A 20,568-nucleotide genomic window follows, 5' to 3' on the forward strand; every position below is an offset into this window, starting at 1 on the left:
TGGTGAGGGGAAGAAGATAAAACAAGCTGTTTTTAGAAGTTCAAGAGTGAAGAAATAAATCTCTTCCAAAAGTCTCTTCCAAAAAGGAAGTCTGCTGATTTTTGGCAGTTAATCTAAACAGGGAGAGGGAAGAGGCTAAAAAGGTTCTGGGTAGATGGGAGACAAAAAGCAATGATACAGCCTGAGATTTAGAGAAGAAAAATAAGGTTTTTTTTTTTTCATTAAAGTGTTTACATATATTTAATTTTGGAAATAACATACACTCACTGCAGGAAATACAGATAAACAAAAAGAAGTAAATAAAGACTGTCCACAATCCCATTACCCAGTGTATTATTCTTGATTATTTAAAAGCACGATTTCTTTGGTACAGATAGGGGTATGAAGGTGGAGCTTGAAAAAGTATTGAGATGCCTGGCCCAGAATGCCCAATACTTGCAAAGAAATATGTAAGAGAGACACGTATACAGATATACACTCTGGTGGGAAGACTAAGTTCCTCTACTTTTCCCCACTACCAATTTTTTCTGACCTTACAGGGATATCTTCTCATCACTTCTGGAGGACAGTGAAAAGATTAAGTTTGCAAATCACTTCACCGTTGGAGAAAGTCTTATCCCTATCTCACTGTTTAGCTAATTCCTTCAAGGGAATCATCTGCTAACACTAATTAAATCTCACTCTCCAGAAGAGAACGAAATATTTTGGAAGAAGAAGGTGGTTGATGCCTAAGAACATTGTCTTGACACAAATTTGGAGCCTATTAATAACATGTTCTCCTCCAGGATAGCATCTGGAGGGCGCTTTACAAGTTGAAACTGCTAGTCCTTTCCAAATGCTTTCTGAATAATATTTGTGCTGGTAATTATCTGCCCAGGCTGCTGTTTGCTCTGTCACCAATTTCCTTCTATAATGGTTAGATACTGGACTCTTCAGGTCTGTTCAAGGAGACTGACTCCCCGGTCTGAACTGAGGAGGCCATTGCATTTTCCTAAAGGCAGAGGAAGACTGGTTCCTGGATCAGCTCTGATTCCGACCATGGCCACGTGAAGTCAAGTGCTTGGAGACACTCCCAAAGTGTTTGGGAGGGATAGGTAGATTGCTTTGAAATGAAATGGAGAAATGGTGGGAAAATAAGTTCGAGTGGAGAAATGAAACATGAAATGAAACACCGGGTCTCAGGGTGTTTGTGTGTTTCTCTCTCTTTTCGCTTGAGTCTCTTTTAAGTGTGTGCCAGAGAAGACATGTGCCTCATTAAGAAAACAAAACAGAACGGAACACCCCAGAGGCAAATGAGCTGCTAGAGAGTAAATTACAAGAGAAGTTAGAGAGCTTTGACATTTATTGGTGGTAAAATTTATGGGACTGAAAGAAGGGGAAATGAACAGGGGTTAAGGGAGTTATTGACAGATTAGGCGGCGTTTCCTAATTTAATTCACATAGTTTTCGATCACCCATTATCACATTATTACATTATTGCCCTTCTGCTCCAAACTCACCCTTTAGCCTCTGCTCTAACAGACCAGACCCTGTAAGCACTTCTTGACAGTGAGTATGACAGTAAGCCCTGTATTAGAGGAACCCTGCAGGAAGAAGGGGGCTTCTCTTCCTGGTGTGAATCTTATTACCGCTATACAACCTGTTGCGGGGAGAGGGGAATGAAGTGCTGCTCTGTCCCAGTTACATGTCCAAAGTGCACAGCTACTTGGTGACTTTGGAATCCTGGCCTTCATTGTAGCCCTTCTGATGTAGGCACCCCTCTGCTCCAGCCGCACATCGCCAGTGGTGCCCTGACTCTACATTCTTGCCCACCAGTTTCATCTCACTTATACCCAGAGGGAACTTTTCTGCCACCCAGCAACTGTGGACCACTTCTGGTCCACCTCTGGTCCAGGAAACCCAGCAAACTTTTCTGCTATCCAGTGGGCTATGGTCACAATCTCTGCAAGGAGGTCAAGCTCCAGCCATGGAGATGGGCCCCTTCTGAGTTTGTTCTTCCTAGTGTCTACTTCCTCAGCCTTAGGTATGCTTTAGACTTCTCTTTACATCTTTATAATTACTCCTATCAAAGTTTCAGTTCAGTTGTTGCTCAGTCGTGTCCAACTCTTTGTGACCCCATGAACTGCAGCATGCCAGACCTTCCTGTCCATCACAAACACCTGGAGTTTACTCAAACTCATGTCCATCGCGTCGGTGATGCCATCCAACCATTCATCCTCTGTCATCCCCTTCTCCTCCCGACTTCAATCTTTTCCAGCATGAGGGTCTTTTCCAGTCAGTCAGTTCTTTGCATCAGGTGGTCAAAGTATTGGCGTTTCAGCTTTAGCATCAGTCCTTCCAATGCATATTCAGGACTGATTTCCTTTAGGATGGACTGCTTTGATCGCCTTGCAGTCCAAGGGACTCTCAAGAGTCTTCTCCAACACCACAGTTCAGAAGCATCAACTCTTTGGCACTCAGCTTTCTTTATAGTCCAACTCTCACATCCATACATGACTACTGGAAAAACCATAGCTTTGACTAGATGGACCTTTGTTGGCAAAGTAATGTCTTTGATTTTTAATATGCTGTCTAGGTTGGTCATAACTTTTCTTCCAGGGAGAAAGCATCTTTTAATTTCATGGCTGCAGTCACCATCTGCAGTGATTTTGGAGCCCCCCAAAATAAAGTCTGTCATTGTTTCCATTGCTTTCCCATCTATTTCCCATGAAGTGATGAGATCGGATGCCATGATCTTAGTTTTCTGAATGTTGAGTTTTAAGCCAACTTTTTCACTCTCCTCTTTCACTTTCATCAAGAGGCTCTTTAGTTCTTCTTCACTTTCTGCCATAAGGGTGGTGTCATCTGCATGTCTGAGGTTATTGACATTTCTCCTGGCAATCTTGATTCCAGCTTGTGCTTCATCAAGCCCAGTCTTTCTCATGATGTACATATAAGTTAAATAAGCAGGCTGACAATATACAGCCTCGACGTACTCCTTTTCCAATTTGGAACCAGTCTGTTGTTCCATGTCCAGTTCTAACTGTTGCTTCCTGACCTGCATATAGATTTCTCAGGAGGCAGGTAATGTGGTCTGGTATTCCCATCTCTTGAAGAATTTTCCAGAGTTTGTTGTGATCCACACAGTCAAAGGCTTTGCATAGTCAATAAAGCAGAAGTAATTTTTCTGGAACTCTCTTGCTTTTTCGATGATCCAACAGATGTTAGCAATTTGATCTGTGGTTCCTCTGCCTTTTCTAAATCCAGCTTAGACATCTGGAAGTTCTTGGTTCACATACTGTTAAAGCCTCACTTGGATAATTTTGAGCATTACTTTGCTAGCGTGTGAGATGAGTGCAATTGTGTGGTAGTTTGAACATTCTTTGGCATTGCCTTTCTTTGGGATTGGAATGAAAACTGCCCTTTTCCAGTCCTGTGGCTGCTGCTGAGTTTTCCAAATTTGCTGGTATACTGAGTGCATCACTTTAACAGCATCATCTTTTAGGATTTGAAATAACTCAGCTGGAATTCCATCACCTCCACTAGCTTTGTTCATAGTGATGCTTTCTAAGGCCCACTTGACTTCACATTCCAGGATGTCTGGCTCTAGGTGAGTGATCACACCATCATGATTATCTTGGTTGTGAAGATCTTTTTTGTACAGTTCTTTTGTGTATTCTTGCCACCTCTTCTTAATATCTTCTGCTTCTGTTAGGTCCAGACCATTTCTGTCCTTTATTGTGCCCATCTTTGCATGAAATGTTCCCTTGGTATCTCTAATTTTCTTGAAGAGACCTCTAGTCTTTTCCATTCTATTGTTTTCCTCTATTTCTTTGCATTGATCCCTGGGGAAGGCTTTCTTATCTCTCCTTGCTATTCTTTGGAACTCTACATCCAAATGGGTATTTCTTTCCTTTTCTCCTTTGTCTTTCGTTTCTCTTCTTTTCACAGCTATTTGTAAGGCCTCCTCAGACAACCATTTTACCTTTTTGCATTTCTTTTCCATGGGGATGGTCTTGATCCCTGCCTCCTGTACAATGTCACAAACCTCTGTCCATAGTTCTCCAGGCACTCTGTCTATCAGATCTAATCCCTTGAATCTATTTCTCACTTCCACTGTACAGTGGTAAGGGATTTGATTTAGGACATACCTGAATGGTCTAGTGGTTTTCTACTTTCTTCAATTTAAGTCTGAATTTGGCAATAAGGAGTTCATGATTTGAGCCACAGTCAGTTCCCAGTTTTGTTTTTGCTGACTGTATAGAGCTTCTCCATCTTTGGACGCAAAGAATATAATCAATCTGATTTTGGTGTTGACCATCTGGTGACGTCCATGTGTAGAGTCTTCTCTTGTGTTGCTATGACCAGTGCTATGGCCATGCTCAGTAAATCTTTAATCCAGTTTTCTGTTGATGGGTGGGGCCCGGTTCCCTCCCTGTTCTTTACCTGGGGCCAAACTATAGTGGAGTAATGACGATAATGGCAACCTTCTTCAAAATGTCCCATGCATGCACTGCTACCTTCAGTGCCCCCAGCCCTGCTGCAGGCCACCACCGACCCAGGCCTCTGCTGGAGACTTTGGGACACTCATGGCAAGTCTGGGTCAGTCTCTTGTGGGGTCACTGCTCCTTTCTCCTGAGTCCTGGTGTGCACAAGGTTCTGTTTGTGCCCTCTAAGAGTCTGTTTCCCCAGTCCTGTGTAAGTCTGGTGGCTCTAAGGTGGGGTTAGTGACCACCTCCTCCAAGAGGGCTTATGCCATACCCAGGTCTGCTGCACCCAAAGCCCCTGCCCCTGTGGCAGTCCACTGCTGACCCGCACCTCCCCGTACCTCCACAGGAGACACTCAAACACAGTTCTGTCTCAGTCTCTGTGGGGTCTCTGGGTCCCGGTGCGCACAAGGTTTGTTTGAGCTCTCTGAGCGTCTCTGGTGGGTATGGGGTTTGATTCTAATCACGATTTCGTCCTTCCTGCCATCTTACTGGGGCTTCTCCTTTGCCCTTGGACATGTCCTCAAAGTTGCTCCAGCAGTGTACAGCTGCCGCTCCAGCACCCATCAAATAATTCTAATTAATAATTAGAATAAATAATTCCTTATATTACACTCTTCCTGTTCAAGTTTTTTGTGGTTTAGGCCTCCTAATGAGGCCCTGACTTATACACTCAATTGCATATGAAATACTGCTCTTGGCTTTGAGGGCTGCAAAGATAAGGGCTGAGTTCCTGCTCTTCACAAGTTATCTAGTGAGAGAGACAGACTGGGAAGCTATTCCCCAAAATACAAGGTGAATGAAATATTCGTTACAAAAGAAAGAACAGACCGTCAGGCCAGAAGAGGAGTCATTTATGTTGACTCCACAACTGCATGGTCAGGATAGTATTATTATTTCTACTTTTCAGATGAGAAAACTAAGGCTCAGGAGATGCAGGAGATGTGGGTTCGATCCCTGGGTTGGGAGGATCCCAACCTGGAGGAGGAAAGATCCTCCTGGAGGAGGAAATGGCAACCCATTCCAGTACTCTTGCCTGGAGAATCCCATGGGCAGAGGAGCCTAGCGGACTACAGTCCATGGGGTCACAAAGAGTTGGACACGTCGGAATGACTGAGCACGCATGCGCCAGAAGTAAAGTGCCTTGCCCGAGGTCATGCTGCCTGTTGGCAGAGAAGCTCAGATTCAGGGCACGCCTCCAGGCTTCACGATCAGACTCCTCCAGTGATAAAAAGGCTGCCTCTTGGCACCCAACTGAGAAGATAAATATCAGTCAAAAGTGCTTCCTATTTCTTTCCAGAAAGATGAAATTAGAATCTGATTCTCCTCCTGCTACTGAAAAATGTATGTCCTGAGTAACTGTTATGGGAACTCCCCAAAGACTTGGAGCTTTTCTGTTGAGACTGCAGTAGAATCTACTCAGGTAGTTTTTAAGTTCCAACTCTGGACTCTTTCTTTAATATGACACTTATTCTCACATCCAAGTCCATGAAATAACAAACACTTCTGAAGTCAGTGTTTCAGGGTGGGGTTCTCACCACCTGAACAAAGCTACAAAAAAAAAATCACTTTGAGGACCTCAACATTCTCTTCAGGCTTGAGATTACAAAGCGTCTTAATTTCCAATAAATAATTAATCTCCCAATGATTAGAGCTTTTAGAAGATGCTCATAGGTGCTCAATACATGCTGCCGAATGACTGACTGGAAGACATTAGCTTCTATCTTCCAGAGAAGAATCTATGGCAGGAATATTACTTAGTAATTGATGTTAGGTTCTTTTCATGAGCCCCAGTTCTATCTGCTGGTAAGCACCCTAACTTTCCATAATTCCCAATACAGACCTCAGTGGAGAGGGGAAACCTCACAGTATTGGCTGATGGGTCCCACAGTGGAAATCAGGAGAGCTGAGTCTGAATTCAGTTATCTCCTCTGTGTGACCCTGGGCAAGACCCTGCACCTCCTTTAGGCCTCATCTGCAGAATAAAAGGCAATATCTGGATGGATGGGTATTAGGGGACTGTGAAATATGCTGGAGCTGTATCTAACATCCGGGGAGATGCTTTCTTTCTGGCAACAGAGTTTGGCCACTTTGACCTGATTTCAGAGAGATCTGTGGCCCTAATGAGGTTGAGAGCAAGTGACCTAGATGACCACTAGAGTTCTTTCCAGTTAAAATGTCAGTGATATTGAGTGACTTCCGGGTTTTGTTAGGCTCCTACATCCTGTTCTTTGCTCCTTCACCCCATATCCAGCTGACTTGGGTGGTGCACAGAGGGGCTGCAACGGGGAAGCAGGAAGTGGCCATGGCATAACGTAATCAGAGGCTATGGCAGGGGTGAAATAGTCTCATCTTCATGCTTAGCTTAGGGCACCATCCAGAATTAAGCCAACGTTGTTGCAAACAGAGGCTTAGCAAGGCCTCAAAGCAAAACAGCAAGAGTAACTATTCACTGGGGCTTCCTCAGTGGCAGCCGCAGCAGCAGAAGCTGTCAGAATTCTGGTCCAACCACCAGCTCTTTGAGGTGGAATAAGAGCTCTGCTGAGATAGCTTAGGAACGACATACATCCTAATGTTGGTGTGCCTGTGTGCTAAGTCACTTCAGCTGTGTCCGACTCTTAGTGACCCAATGAATGTAGCCACCAGGATCCTCTGTCCATGGGATTCTCCAGGTAAGAATACTGGAGTGGGTTGCCATGCCCTCTTCCAGCGGCTCTTTCTGACCCAGGGATGGAACCTGCATCTCTGAGGTCTCCTGTATTGGCAGGTGGGTTCTTTACCATTAGCACCAACTGGGAAGAAGCCCCTTAATGTTGGCACACTAAGCCAAAGCTCCACCAGGCTGTCATCTGACACAGATGCTGAGCGCCTTCACATCCTTGGGCCCTTCTTGGGCAGCATTTGTCCCTTTCTGAGATGGGAGTGGGTTTGGGACTCAAATGTGGTCCCTTCTCTATACCTCCAATAATAATGCTCCCCTCTGTGGTTACTTAGCAGACATATCCACCCACAAGTCATCTGTAGTGGGTTTCAGCTCCAATCTGACTGACTCTTCTGACCTCTGCCCCCTTCCTCCCCCAACTAGGCAATGAATACTCAATAAACTCCTTCTTTTAATCTGAACTAAGCAATATTACACCTAGAAGGCAAATTTCCTGAGTAAATACTATCTTATAGTTTCCAAAATGAAAAGGGGGTAACTTTCTCTTTTCTGTAAAGCCTTATGAACATTAAATATCAAGGTTTTTAAAGTCTTCACATACTTTGATCTGGTAAACTTAAGCTTTGAGAATCCATCTTAAGGATCTTAACTAAATGAAAAGTTTAACGCACAAAGATTTTCATTGCAACATTAATGTAATGGCAAGAAAAAAACAGAGGGAAAGAGGGAGAAAAAAAAGCAAACAGCCAAATTATGCCAGTATGGGAGAATGGCCAAGGAAATTATGATACATCCATTCGATGAACCATTATGTGGCCATTAATAACTCCATTCTTAAAAAAGATTTTCCCAGGAGGGTAAACATGGGCGTGGGTGGGATGGAGAAGGGGAGATGCCCCATATTTAATATGGACAGATGCTGAGTCATGTGTTCATAACTCACACAACTCAGAAGGGAAAGGTACACTGATAAATGTGGAATGTGTTTTAAGGACACACTAGATTTCTTCCTTGAACTGCAGTGTCTTTCTAGATTTAATTATTTCTCATTTTGCTTTTAGACGTTTCTAGATTTTGTGATCTCTCTTGTGATTGTCCAGCCAGGGAGAGCACTGTGTATAGCAGCTTTTCAGAAACCCATGGTCCTGAGAATCATGGGTTTGTAGCCCCTTTCTCTGTAACAGTAAGTTCTGTGGTTTATGATCCAAGTTTAGATGGGAACTGTCTGAACTTTCTGCACAGTTTTTCCATAAACTTAAAACTGCTTTAAAAAATAAAGTATAATATTTTTAAAAAATTGAGGTGGGGAGGGGGGGGGCAATCCAAGCTTCTTCCTGCCATCTGTCCGAGCTACTAAGGATGCAAGATAGAGGCGGCTGATCAGTCATCCTGTTTTATGCTTCACGTATGATTTAAGGGACGAAGAATCCCAGTTAAGCCACTGTTCTGCTCTTTCTTCGATGTACTTGGGAGGTTTCAGGGGGAGGCAACTGACTAAGACACACTAACAAAGAATAGGTTCGGTAAGAGAGGAACACTGGAAGCAGAATTATTGTTTTAACATTGCTTTCATTTCAATGCTCTGGATTTGCAAAGTGGCCAGTTGGTTTGGTGCAGAGGATGGGGCTAGAATTGGTTCATGGTTTTTTATTGATTATTCTCTAATGGCAGCATACCTGTAGGAAGAGCCTGAAAAACACTTATGGCCAGAAAAAAAAAATAGTCCAAGTTATTGATTAAGACAACCATCATTTCATTACCCTATCTCTACTTGTATTCCTACTAAGAACATTTTCATGCCCACACAATTCAGTGGTGACCATTTCATGAATGTGTAAGCTAGAAGATCCACCCCCAGAATATGCAACTTGTCTTCCCCATTGCCATTAACATAGAGATTTAAAAAAAGGATGGTTTTCTTCCATCTCTTTAAAAACATTTCTGCTTCTTTCCAACTCTTAGAATAAAGAGCTGTTATTTATTCTATTTCATTATAGCGGAAAAAATAAGTGCTGAAGGTGGACATACTTAACAACAGTTCTCTGAAGAGAAGAGACTAGGCTTCAGCAATCAATAAATCAGCAAATAATTATTAAGCATCTGCTATGTGGTCAACAGGGCTTCCCTGGTGGTTCAAAGGGTAAAGAATCTGTCTGCAATTCAGGAGACTTGGGTTTGATTCCTACGTTGGGAAGATCCTCAGAGAAGGAAATGGCAACCCACTCCAGTATTCTTGCCTGGAAAATTCCATGGACAGAGAAGCCTTGCAGGCTACAGTCCATGGGGTTCCAAAGAGCTGGACATGACTGAGCAACTAACAAACATGTGGTCAACACTGTGCCTCTTAAAATTTGTGAGATAAGGTCCACTCTCAAGGAGGCTTATGATTTTGCAGCGAAGACTCCATTCGTTGCAAGATTTAATTAACAGCATCATGAAAGTGAAAGAAAAAGTGAAAGTGAAGTCGCGCAGTCGTGTCCAACTCTTTGAGACCCCCTGGACTGTAGCCTACCATGCTCTTCCATCCATGGGATTTTCCAGGCAAGAGTACTGGAGTGGGTTGCCATTTCCTTTTCCAGAGGACCTTCCTGACCCAGGGATCGAACCCGGGTCTCCCACATTGTAGGCAGACGCTTTATCGTCTGAGCCACCAGGGAAGCCGTAACAGCATCATATAATAAAATATTATATCTGTTACTAAGTAATAAGTACTAAAAGCTATGTATCAGACAAGAAGTATTTTACTCTGAATCCAGCAAGGGAGAATATATGTATATATTTGTGTGTGTGTGTGTGTGACATTCTTTTTCAGATTCTTTTTCATTATGGGTTGTTACCGGATATTGGATATACACTGTTCCCTGTGCTATGTAGCAGGTCTTTGTCGGTTATCTGTTTTATATATAGTAGTGTGTATATGTTAATCCCAAACTCCCAGTTTATCCCTCTCTCCCCTTTTCCTCTGGTAACCATAAATTTTTTTTTTTTTTTCCTATGAGGAGAGACAACATTTTTAAAATAAACCTTATAGAAAAGCTAGAGCTCCCCTGGTGGCTCTGACAGTAAAGAATCTGCCTGCAATGCAGGAGACCCGGGTTCAGTCTCTGGGTTGGGAAGATTTCCCTGGAGAAGGGAATGGCCTCCCACACCAGTATTCTTGCCTGGAAAATCCTATGGATAGAGGAGCCTGGCGGGCTATAGTCCATGGGAACACAGAAAGTCGGATACGACTGAGCAACTAACATTTCATTTCATTTCGGGGCCATCTCGTCATTCACACACACAGAAACACACACACAAAGACAACTCAGCACCTTTAGTAAGATGTTGATCCTTGTTTTTTCAGACTCCCTGCCCTTGAAACAATCTTTTTTTAAATTGATTTCTGGGGGAATGTATAGTTCTATGAATTTTAACACATGTATAGATTCTTGCAACCACCACTCCAATTAAGACTCAGATCAGTTTCACCACCCCAAGAAACTAATTTATCATCACAATCTCCCTACACCCCAACTTCAGGCAACCACTCCTGTGTTCTCCAACCCTACAGTTTTCGCCTTTTCAAGAATGTCATACAAACGGAATCATGTAGGTTTTAACCCTGTGAGACTAGGTCTTTTCATTCAGGACAGTGCCTTTGAGATTTATCCTGTGGTTGTGGAATCAAAGTGTATTCCTTTTTCTTGCTAAGTAGTATTCCACTGTATGAATGTATAGCAATTTGTTAATTCCCCCGTTTATAGTTTGGGAGAATTATGACAAGAGCTGTTAAAAGTATTTGTGGATACATTTTTGTGTAAATACAAGTTTTCACTTCTTTAGGGTACATATTCAGGAGTGGGATGGCTGGGTTATAGGATGTTATGTTAATTTTTCTTTATGAGCAGATGAATCAATACTCCCAAAATGAATTGACTAGTATCTCCCCCCAATTCATGCCCACCCCAAACCTCAGAATGTGACCTTATTTGGAAATAGGTTCTTTGCAGATGTTGTTAGTTAAAGATTGCTATCGACTTAATGTTTGTATCTCCCTGTCCCAAATCGGTTGAAAACTAATGTCCAGTGTGACATTATCAGGAGATGCAGCCTTTGGGAGAATGATTAGGTCATGAGGGTAGAGCTCTCATAATGGGATTAGCACTCTATAAAAAAGATCCCTCAGAAAAAAAGACTCCATAGAGGTCCCCAGTGGAAAAGGAAATGGCAACTTACTCCAGGTACTCTTGCCTGGGAAATCCCACGGACAGAGGAGCCTGGTGGGCTACAGTCCATGGGGTCGCAAAGAGTCAGACATCACTGCACGACTAAACAGTGGTAGCACGAAGTGCCTAGACCCTTCTTCCATTTGAGGACACAGGGAGAAGTTGCGGCCTGTACCCAGAACCCAACCACGCCAACACCCTGAAGTCAGCCTGTCTTCACCACGTGTCATAAACAACTGTTTTTTTTTTTTAACACCAACCACTGGTGGAGATTTGTCCTTTTCCTTTCTCCACCCACCTCAAAGGTTGCAGAAAATTCAAAAACAACAGGCAGAAACCTGATGACAACAGTGGAAATGAAAGAAAGGGTAATGTAGGACACTGCTCATCAGTGAAGTTCAAAACCAAAAGCTGCTGATAAACACACTTGAGGCTGAGAGATATAAGAGGAAAGGGTGCCTGGGGAAGGGGCAGGGCAGAGACCTAAGGGTCAAAGGACACAACACAGTGGACATGAACTCACAGTGTGCTCCCTTTGAATAAAAGAACGCTTCTTTCTATCCTAGGACATGTATCTAGAAACAGCGCCAGCAAAACTAGTAGAGAGTTGAGAGCCATTTGGTGCTGTGACCTGAAGTCCCACGCAGGAAACAATGGTGACCCCTGGTTCATCTGGGTGAGATAAAGGGTGAAGAAAGTTCAAGAGACAATAATCAAAGTGACATGGTGACTGCTGAGAAAAAGATTCGGACTGGCAAAACAGTGTTCTCATAAGGTGCTCTGATCACGGTAACTAATTAAGAAAGGAACAAAAAAGTACATTAAAACAACCCAGAAGGGTCACAAACGCTATGACTCAATTCATTTGCTGAAAAGGCTTTAATGGCACAAAAACGCTTCTAAGTTACGGTTCCCAGGGCAGCTGTAACAAGGCTCTTTTTATAAGCTCCGTCTGATTTCAGCACAGAACAGGCTCAACCTGAATTCTTTCTGTGGCCACAGCCCCCTTTGGACCCATAGGCTGTGTCATGAGATCAAACCAATACTTCACATGGGCACATGTGGATACTGGCTCCTGGTAGCCGAGAACACACATGGTTTCCCTGCAGTATGATCAATAATGCTTCCTAAAATAAGTCCCAGAAGCCGAGCTTAAAATAGTTTCTATTTCTCCTTGTTCCTTCCAATTTTAATTCACAGGGTGGTCTCCGGGAACTAGAACCGCTGGTTTTCCCGCAAGTTGAAGTATGGCTATTTCATCTGGAAACACTCTGGGGCTCAAGATGGGCCAGCCCTCACTAGCCTCAGTGTTTGTCAAGGTGATGTTGATTCTGTCCTTCTTGAAACCTTTTTGAGCCAAACAATGTATCCTTTGCACAGAGAGGTAACATTGCTGACATGCAAAACCCACCTGTACTTCTTTTCTTTTACTGAGAAGCTACTAACTCAGCCTGGAGGGAAGGGACCGAAATGCTGAGTTAGATGGCTTGCTGAGGCCTGTGCCTGGTCTGGCAGCCACACCTGGGAGTCAAAAACAATGCCGAGAGTCCCAAGAAGGCTGCCAGCAGTCCAGAGGCCAGTTTCCTTCTCTTGTTCCCAAAATGAGTGTCCTGAGGTACTTCAGGACCTTGTGTCTCTTTCTAGCTCATTCCTGGCATGCCTTTCTGGAGGCACAATGAAATGGGCACCAGCCCAAACCCACTTAGGAATCCTGATAGATCGCATCTACTGTCAGAAGAAACAAAATCGAGGAACAGACGGTTACATTTTCCTGGTAGGTTGTATTGTGTTTGGTTTTTCCTTTCGCCTGGGCTGGTGTTAAATACCTCCCCCAAGGCAAAGTTGGGGTACTAGGCAAGGCTTCTGGCCGAGCTCCACAGACTTGCCCTGGGCAGCTGACCAGAAGGCTCCAGAAGGAGCTCACGAGGCGTGGGTAAGGCAGCAGACAGGGGCCAGCAGAGGGGAGGGGGCTGCTTCCTGAGCGCCGTTCCAGCTCATGGCGTAATTAGACCAGAGGCCCTCGACAGGGCCTGTCGTTCCTGTGTGCTTCTTTATTATGGAATACAGAACCAGAAAATTGTGGCGAGAGAAAATACAGCGCAGTGGTGGTGAGCCCAGACTCCAGAGTCGGCAGACTGGGCTCCGTGGCTTGGCTGGGCAACCTGGGGTCGCTGCTGAGGGTGACCTGACCTTACTCTCCTCGACTGTGAAGGAAGGGCAATACTGGCTCCTGCCTCACCTGGCAGCAGCAAGGACACGATGACATAAAGCAGTGATGACAAATGGAAATTAAAATGGAATAACCGCAGTTTAGGCGGAAAAAATGGAGCCCGGTGGCCATGGAGAATCCGGTCTCAGACATGTCTCTGCACCACTGACAACTTGAACTTTCTTTGAACTGTACCTGACCCAAGGACACTGCCAGCCATACTCCAAACAACACCTGCCAGCTGCAACCTTATGGTCTCAAGGTCTCCCTTTCCACCCATGCAACAATTCAGATCTCAACCAATCTGTCCTTACCAAACATGCTTACTCCTTGCCGGCTCCAATTACAATTCTTGAGAAACAATTCATGTAAACTCACTGTAACCTTGCAGCTTTTTGCTTTCATAAGCCTTCCCCATTTTGTAGTCTGGCGGGATACAATTCAAATACTTCTTTGAATCTGTGACTCCCAGGACAAAGTCCAATACATACCTTTTTATTTCAATCAGGTCTCTATTTCTGGAATTTTGGTTAATGGCAGGTAACACCCACTTTATTTTGACCTGGTGGTAAGCACCCTGGTGGTGTTAGATGTTAGTATCACTAAGAGGGGAAAAAAAATCACAAGGCTAGCACTCATTTTTAAGATATGAATCACTTTTCATTATGCAGCTGTAGCATAAATGAACCACTTTCCACTATTAAGTGTTTAAGACGTTTCCTTTTTTGTCTTTTCTCTTTTTTTCACACTGTTTATATTACAGTAAACACTTGTAATAAAATGTTAACCTTTGATTGTTAATGACCTAACAAATCTCTTATATACTGCAGACACTATTCCTGAAATCTAGACCTTTGGTATCAACTGACTATTGGATACCAGTCTCTGGTTTTACTCAAAATTAATATACTCAAGACTATGGACTTATGGTTACCAAAACTCCAGGAGATAGCTCAGGACAGAGAAGCATGGCGTGCTGCAGTCCACAAGGTCACAAAGAGTCAGATGTGACTTAGTGACTAAACAACAATGGTTACCAAAGACGAAATGTGTGTGTGTGTGTGTGTGTGTGTGTGTGTGTGTGTAGGATAAATCAGGAACTTGGGGTGAACATGCACATGCTGCTATCACTACTATATATATATATCACTTATATATATATATATATATCACTACTATATATACTGATAACCAACAAGAACTTACTATGTAGCACAGGGAATTCAACTCAACATTTTTGGATAACTTATATGAGAGAAGAATCTAAAAAAGAATGAATATATATATATATATATATATATATATATGCTGCTAAGTAGCTTCAGTTGTGTCGGACTCTGTGCAACCCCATAGACGGCAGCCCACCAGGCTCCCCCCGTCCCTGGGATTCTCCAGGCAAGAACACTGGAGTGGGCTGCCATCGCCTTCTCCAATGCATGAAAGTGAAAAGGGAAAGTGAAGTTGCTCAGTCATGTCTGACTCTTTAGCGACCCCGTGGACTGCAGCCCACCAGGCTCCTCCGTCCATGGGATTTTCCAGGCAACAGTACTGGAGTGGGGTGCCATTACCTTCTCCATATATATATATATAAATATAATTGAATCACTTTGCTATACACCTGAAACTAACCACATTGTAAATCAACCATATGCCAATAAAATTAAAATTACCAAAATATTAATGCATTCAAAGTTACACTTATTGTCTTCATCACTAACCCCTTGGCTCCAAGATTTGAATCTGCCCTTCCTCTCTTCCTCTTATGGTCCTTGAATCATCCAAGGTAAAAACTTGGGTGCCATCCTAGGCTCTTCTTTCTTTCGTATTCTTGCATGTAGTCAGGTAGTAAAGTTCTTGGAATTCTGTATCTGCCTCCATATCTCACCAATCCATCTCCCTGACAGACCTTTGTTCTCTATCTCACCTGGACAACTGCAGAATCCCTAATATCCTTTCTCTTGAGAGTCAGGTTTCCATCATCCATCCATCTATGTATATCTACCCTTGAGTTTTCTTCCCACTATGCTAGCATGGTTTCTTTGTTGCTCCTGGAACATATCAGTTTATTGTGGGAAGGGCAGACCCTAAGAATCAAAATATCTGGGTCTAATCCTGGTTTCATGAGTTGTGTCAGCCCAGAAGCTCTTTCAGACCTCCATTTCGTCATCCAGAAGTGAGCTCTCTATGTGTCCTGCCCCTTCACTGAGCAGTCAGCACCAGTTAAGATAAACAGGCATGAAAGTACTTTGCAAACTCCAAAATGTTACACAAATGTATGGAATTGGTATACCTGCCTCAACCTGTCAACTCATGTTGTCTGGTATTCCTCCTTTCTCTCATCTTTGCTCGAGGCGTGCCCCACTCACCCCTCTGAGTGTCAAACTTCCTAACAACTCACTATTTCAACTTTCCACACCCTGGCTTTTGCTCATCTTTTTGCCCTAAAGGCTCTTCCCCACCCTATCTGCCTGACTCACATCAACTCATCTTTCAAGGTCATGCCAAGCCATACCAAGCCTCTCTTGATAATATTTTAGTAAAGCAATCACACGTATAATTCACTAATCTGCATAACATTTAGTTATGGTTAAATTCTCGGGCTCCCAGAAATCACGATGCATATCTCCCTGACGGACCTATCAGGGGAAACACTACTTCTAGTAAGTGGTTTGTCTCAGCTGTTGCTACGTTGGTTAAATTAGAAGCTCATAAGTCATTAACACTCAAGGTTGAAGAATTATCTTTCAGCTTTTGAAATCTCTCCAAGGAAAGTGAAATCAAGCAAGTGGCAACAGACTCATTGTGATTTTTGTTTTAAAAAACCATTAAATTGGAGAATCCGGAGGAATGTCCTGGCTGCACTGTTTTAGATAGCTGTCTGGACATGGAAGATAAAATAAACTCGACAGGTGAACTAGCAAAAGGCTTTTATTTCACTGAATTCTACAAATAAGGATAGGTAGCACTCCAAAGACTCTAGTCCCTCTAACTGTGCCAGCACTGTGAAGCCTATATGGTCCCCAAGTGGGCAAAAGACTACAGCAAATTGTATCTCATTCATCAGCGCATCCCTCAACCTTTCAATGTCTCATATATAATCAAAGCTCAACAGTTACGTTTTTTCTTACTATTTTCTCCTGTTGTGGAACTGAACTGTTGGTCTAAATTCCACAAATGTTGAGTTTTAACGTTAGCATTTGTTTGCTGGTAGTTGGTTCATTTTGTTGACTGCTAGCAGATCACATCATGTTAACCAACAAGTAGCAGCAGATGTCAAAGTTTAGAAAAGAAAAATTGTGCGAGGAAAAAGAAAAATTGAGAAAAAGCCCATCCATTAAATTTCCTTCTTGCTTGCAAATTGGAAAGAAATAATTGCAAAATTTAATTTTTAGACACTGAATCCCTTGATGAAAGAACAGTTTGAGACTCAAGCCTCAAAACCAACAACAGCAAGAACCTGAGGGGCAAGGTAAGATCTTTCCAGCATATTCTAAATAGCACTTCCTAATGTGCATGTAAATTACCCGGGGAAACTTGCTAAAATGCAGAAGGTCTGGGGTAGGGCCTGAGGTTCTAACAAACTCCCAGGCGATGCTGAAGATTCTATAAACATCTGATACTTGGGAAATAGTTTGAGGCAGGGAGTATGAAATTCAGAAACGGTAGAGGGAAGTAGTAGTGAGATGGAATTCATCCTGGCAGTGGAGGCCACTGCGACATGATCACATTTGGAGTCTAAATGGATCTTCCCTCAGGCAGCTTTGTGGGAGATGGCTTTAGTGAGAGACTGTTCTAGAAAGAGGTAAGAAGCTAAGCTAGGGTAACAGCAGGTAAAAAGGAGAAGAGAGGGTGGACATACTATTTAGGAAGAAAAGCATCCAAATGGAATTCTCCAGCTCAGCAGCTTGGGTACAAAAGACAAATGGAGGGAAAGAATTTGGCCTCTGTTCCCTCAAATCCCATCAGATCCACTTCTGCTCTGAAGGAGACTGTTAGGGCTTCATCAGCAGTTTGCAGAAGTTAGAGGTCAGCTCAGAAGTCCCTTGTTGCCCCTGCTTAGGGATCTTTCCTGTTCTCTCTCTCGGGTCAGGCAGCCACAATTTCTTCTCCAGTCCTAGAAGACATTAGCCTGAGCCTTGGCTGATGAAGACCCCACACAGTGGGCCCCCAACTCCAGCTCTGTGATAAATACAGCCTGGAAAACTGAAGGAGGCCACAGTCTCCTCAACGGCCAGAAAATAAAACAGGAAAATCACGCATGTCAGGGAAGGACATTTGAAAGTCCACCAAGACCCAATGTTGCTTCTATAGAATTTCTGAAAATGCAAATCCGAATTTAAGCATGAGACCACAACCGGGAAAACCCAAGCAAGAAGGACATCCCCTAAAATGGCCTGTGTTTTTTCAAGATGCCAATGTCATGAAAGACAAAGAAAAGTAGAGAAATTGCTCCAGATTAAAGAAATCCAAAGAAAATAACAACTAAACGTAATGGGTGTGCCTGAATGAAAACACAAATCATGAAGGTTTTCTATGGTTGTTCACTATAAAACACATGAGCAGGACAACTGGCAGAATTGATGCTTTTGAGCTGTGGTGTTGGGAGTCCCTTGGACTGCAAGGAGATCAAACCAGTCAATCCTAAAGGAAATAAACCCTGAATATTCATCAGAAGGACTGATACTGAAGCTGAAGCTCCAATGCTTTGCTCACCTGATGCAAAGAGCCAATTCATTAGAAAAGACCCTGATGTTGGGAAAGACTGAAGGCAGGAGAGGAAGGGGACAACAGAGGAGGAGATGGTTGGATGGCATCACTGACTCAATGGACATGAGTTTGAACAAGCTCTGGGAGATGGTGAAGGACAGGGAAGCCTGGTGTGCTACAGTCCATGGGGTTGCAAAGAGTCAGACACAACTGAGCAACTGAACAGCAACAAAAACATGACTCAATATCAGATAATAGTATTGCATCAATGCTAAATTTCCAGAATTTACTGCAGAGTGACCATGTAAGAGAAGGTCCCTGTTCTTAGGACATGCACACTGAAGTCCTTAAAGGTGAGTGATGTTTGCAACTTAATCTCAGAGAATTATGGAAAAAATAATAATAATGTGTTAATATTTAGGGAGAGAGACAAAGCAGATGTAGAAAAGCTTAACCATGGGTGAATATCTAGAATCGTTGTGCTATTCTTGCAACTTCTCTGCAGATCTGACATTTTTTAAAATAAAAAGTTTAAAAGAAAGTCATAACCAATCAATCATTTTGCTAGTTTGGAGAAAGCTGCTAAAATGCCAGAAGCAACTGCCAACAGGAGAACTGAGCACAGCACCCACTCTCAAGAGTTACTGTACTTGCAAAAGAGAACACCGGCCTGCCTGTCTGCATGCCCTGGATGGGGCTGGCCAGTCCCAAGGATCTCTTAGAAAACGCTACCTCAACTCTGCGGCATCATGAAACCCCAGGGCTGGCTCCATCTCCTAAAATCTCAAAAGGCAGCACCCCACAGGAAGCAGCTTGTTTGAAAAAAAGCTGTCTTACAAGAGGTCTCACTGGGCCCCATGATTTAGGCTCATCCTTCTGGGGAGTCACTTCCATCTCCTGCACATTTCTTATTTAGAGCTCTGCAGGGCAAGAAGGTAGCAACTCTGAATTTTTGCTCAAATGGAGCTTCCTCCAGCTCCAAGTGGAAAATGGACCTTGCTGACCACTACTTCCCTCTGTTGAAGATAACATACCCCATCCTGCACATGGGCCAACCGAGGACAGCCGAGGGGGGCTGGTTGGAAGGGTTTCCGCCAAGACCATTTTAAGGTCAACCAACTGCCAAATTTTCAAACAAGATAGTGGTTTGTTTTTATGCTTATCTGGATACTGCAGGAGAACCACCTGAGAAAGGGTTGCTAAATAAGAATTCTCTTGTATCTTTCCTCTTTTTTTTTTTTTTTGGTTCTTTCTCTTTTTATTATTATTTGTTCAATGAAAAACAAAAAACAAAAAACAAAACCTCTCCTGGCTCAGAGCCTAAAATCTCTTACTTGTGATGCTAATCTCTCCTTCCTGGCTCCAAGCCACTGCTGCTGGCTGGGTGCCTGTTTAATATCGTGGTTGCTGATAGCAGGTTGTGTCAGCGTTTCCATTATGAAGCTCAGCTTCAAAAATATTTCTGAAATGGACATATAGTCTTCCAGGCAAAGGGTCCTTATTCTACACGTGGTCTTCCAAGTGTGGGCCAGGCACCTCCAGCCTGCATTTATATACCTTTTCTCTTCATGGCCACTTGGCAAAATACAACGGCGCTTCGTTGAGCTTTTGAGAAAAGATGGTTTTCAATGCAATGCTTCATTCTTTAAACATCTCTTTGAAGGCATTTAAATTTGGGTATAAAAGCAATTAGAAAAGGAGACAGAGAAATACCAAGTTGGGTGTTTGAGGAAAGAGTGTTTTTCTCCAAGGCTTGATAAAGAAAACATTTTTATCTCTTTACTCTCTTCTCTCATTTCTCTCAATCCCATTTTTCATGACTTACGTAAGATCTGTTTACATATTGAAGACTTTTTAAACCAGTTACTGAATAATTCCCTCATTTATCCCCCATCGTTCATTGTTCTATTAATTCAGAGGAGCCTGCTTAGGGCAGAAAGCTTCCATCTGATGCTTTCCCACTGAGGTCCACTCTGGCCCTAGGATCTGCTTCTTGCCAGCTGAGGTGGAGTGTGGAAAGAGCAAAGAACACACAATCAAAAGACTCGGGGGGACCTCAGTTTTGTCGGTTATTAATTGTGCGGCCTTGAGCAATTTATTTAAACTTCTCTCGGCAGCAGTGCCCTCATCTGCAAACTGATTATAACCATACCTACCCTTGAGATGTTGTGAATGTTCACTGAGATAATACCCTTTAAATGTCAGGTACCATGCCTGGGTGCTGGTACCTAATAGGAGCCCTATGAATGCCAACTGAACTCACTTGATTTCCTGGTAACTGCCAAAGCCATTTTTCCGTCTAGTGCTGGGGGAGTT

At 43.2% G+C, this 20,568-nt stretch overlaps 1 protein-coding gene across 1 annotated transcript in view; it reads right to left on the minus strand.

Moving 5' to 3' along the window:
* Positions 1–20,568, minus strand: part of PITPNC1 (phosphatidylinositol transfer protein cytoplasmic 1) — a 262,884-nt gene that overhangs the window by 47,919 nt on the left and 194,397 nt on the right. The gene's annotated exons all lie outside the window — the stretch shown is intronic.

Source organism: Ovis canadensis, chromosome 11 (genome assembly GCF_042477335.2).
Source record: "Ovis canadensis isolate MfBH-ARS-UI-01 breed Bighorn chromosome 11, ARS-UI_OviCan_v2, whole genome shotgun sequence".
Taxonomy (NCBI): Eukaryota; Metazoa; Chordata; class Mammalia; order Artiodactyla; family Bovidae; genus Ovis; species Ovis canadensis.